Raw genomic sequence first — 2,771 nt, forward strand, 5'->3', positions numbered from 1 at the left:
TTTTATGTGCTTTTTAATAAACATCAAATTCCACATTCAGTTCCAAATTCCCGTTGTAATAACCTCCACTCTTCTGGTGAGATGTTCCACTAGATTTTGTGGACATTTGTGCTCGTTCAGCTCCATCAGTACAAGTTGATGTAGATGAAGTAGGACACCTGACTTTTCCATCCATATGTGCTTCTTCTCCAAACTGTAAACACAAATGTCAAGACACACGATTGTCCAGGACCTTTTTTTGGATCAGTAGCATGAAATTTTCCCTTCACTTCAAGACCCTGTTTCAGCATCCCAATTTTCCACAAAGAGAGCTCCATGAAGATATGCGTTCCATGGGTTGGAAGATGTGGAGGATCTCCTACTATAGAGCTCCAACCCTATTGGGAACAATGTGAACGCTGACCACACCCCCAGGCCTCCTCACCTTCTGGAATACATCACTACCTGACTTTACTAACACCCTTGTGGATGAATGAATCTCCACAAAAACCAAGTGGAACATCTTTCCAGAAGAGTGGAGGGTCATTTTAAGAGCAAATGTAGAAAGGGATGTCCGAATAGAAGCACCATGCACTGATTCCTGATAGAGCTTTTATCTTTATAGTGTAGGTCTTTAAATGTTTTGTTCAGCATTATAAACACTCTAGAGATCTTCCAGACTCGACACGTTGACGCTATCTTTAAATCAACGAGTGAAATGAATGAGACATTTGGAAGCCTGATCAGCGTGGTGGTATTTTCTCAACTCGTGTTCCAATCACGAGCGGAAATACCACACTTATTAATAGTCAGCTAATATTTATACGCTGTAGCTAGCAAACACGTACGTCCTCCAGATTCTGTTTTCCATTCCGCTGTGACGTGTGTTGAGAAAAACATGCCCATGAAAGCAGAAGAAATTTGTCTAATCTAATCTAATCTAATCTAATCTAACGTGACTTAATATAATAATAAACGTAAATCCACTGTGTTGTTTTTTGTTCATTTTGCTCGTTTGAGGGTTTGAATTTAGCGGTAATGTATTATGTGTTAGCGGCCGGAGCAGACCCTTTAAGAAGGTAGTGGATGTAGGTAAGACATGTGACCGAGGCATCATGACATGCATCAAGAGTGAATCATAGACAGACGTGAGAGAATCCAGTCATTTTCCAAAATAAAACCATTCAGAGTCAGATAATAAATAAAACAGAAATAATGTAAGTTATGTATTCTTTCTGTGCGGCCCGGTACCAATTGACTCACAGACTGGTGCCGGTCCGCAGCCCAGGGTTTGTGGACCACTGGCTCAAGGCTCTGGGTAACTGCTCAGAAGGTTGGCGGTTTTAGCCCCGGTATTGCCAAGCTGTCACTATTGGGCCCTTGAGCAAGGCCCTTAACCCTCTTTGCTCCAAGGGTGCTGTTTCATAGCTGTATCTTCTGGTATCACTTATATTACAGCAGGTAGAAACTGTCTCTCTTTTTTTCTGGTTCTATCAAACTATACTATAAACTATAAAAAAAAAAAAAAAAAAAAATTTATCAACACCTTCTGATTAATCACAATCTAGAATCCAAATTCCAGGATTCTGTATACTATTAAAAGCAGACTTTAGTGTGAAAGGGGATGTGAGCCTCAGTGGTCGGGCGAGTGGAGGATAAATGGTTAAAGCTCAGGGTTATTAATCAGGAGGTTGTGGGTTCAAGTACCGAACCACTAAGCTGCCACTATTGTGCTCTCGAACAAGTATATGAACCTTCTCTGCTGAAGGTACTATGGCTGACCCACGGTGCCTGTGATCTCTAAACTGTACTGTATTGTCCGCTATATGGACAAACATTTGAAGACACGCGACACGTCCCATTTTGGTCTTATAACAACTTCCAATGTGACGCCTTTATACAGTATGATCCCAGATCGATGATGTTGAGATCGAAGCTGGCTAAAATTATTACTTCCAGGACTTCTTGTTCTTCTTCAAACTGAAGATCGTTCTTAATGACATTGGCTGTATGTTTGGTGGTCCTGGTGCTGCTGCAGAAGAAATTTAAAGCCGATCAGATGCGTATCTGATGGTACTGCACGATGGTTAAGTATCAACCTGGATTTTTCAGCATTAACACTATTAATCCGGACCACATCTTCATCTTACAAAATCAAACAAAAATAGTTTGTTAAGATTTTAAAACCAAACGGTGATCACACCAAATATGGATTTTTCTGTTCATACACTTCCCTTTTTTTGCAGCAAAAAATATGCACGTTTTTTTGCATCACTATTATACTCCGTTTTACAGCATTTTTCCCACACCTGCCTAAAACCTTTGCACAGAACAGGATATAAGATGTCGCTGTTTCCGTGTTCTTGAAGTTATCAAGAAAATGCAGCCGAAATTAAATGCATGTGCAGTGATATTATGTAATTAAGTACAAATGAATTGCTGTAACCACATAAGCGATTCTAAAACACAATGCCACTATTCAGTGGTGTTAAATAAAGAAAAGAAAAAAAAGCTCATTTATGTGTTAAACCTTAAAAGCTCTGTCCAAAACAATCAGGGTGTAAAGACATCTGATATTCCCTATGATATACTGGAACCTGGATCTCCACCTTCACGCCAAATAACACTTTTACAGGCTTAAAAACGAGTCCAGTGAAGTGCACAATCTGGCAACCCTGTGAGCGGATCGTGTGTAGAAAGATAAATAAATAAATTGAAGTGACAGAAGGCGTGCTGAGGTGATCCTGGTGAAGAGAGAGAGAGAGAGAGAGAGAGAGAGAGAGAGAGAGAGA

This window comes from Silurus meridionalis, chromosome 10 (assembly GCF_014805685.1).
Source record: "Silurus meridionalis isolate SWU-2019-XX chromosome 10, ASM1480568v1, whole genome shotgun sequence".
Lineage (NCBI taxonomy): Eukaryota > Metazoa > Chordata > Actinopteri > Siluriformes > Siluridae > Silurus > Silurus meridionalis.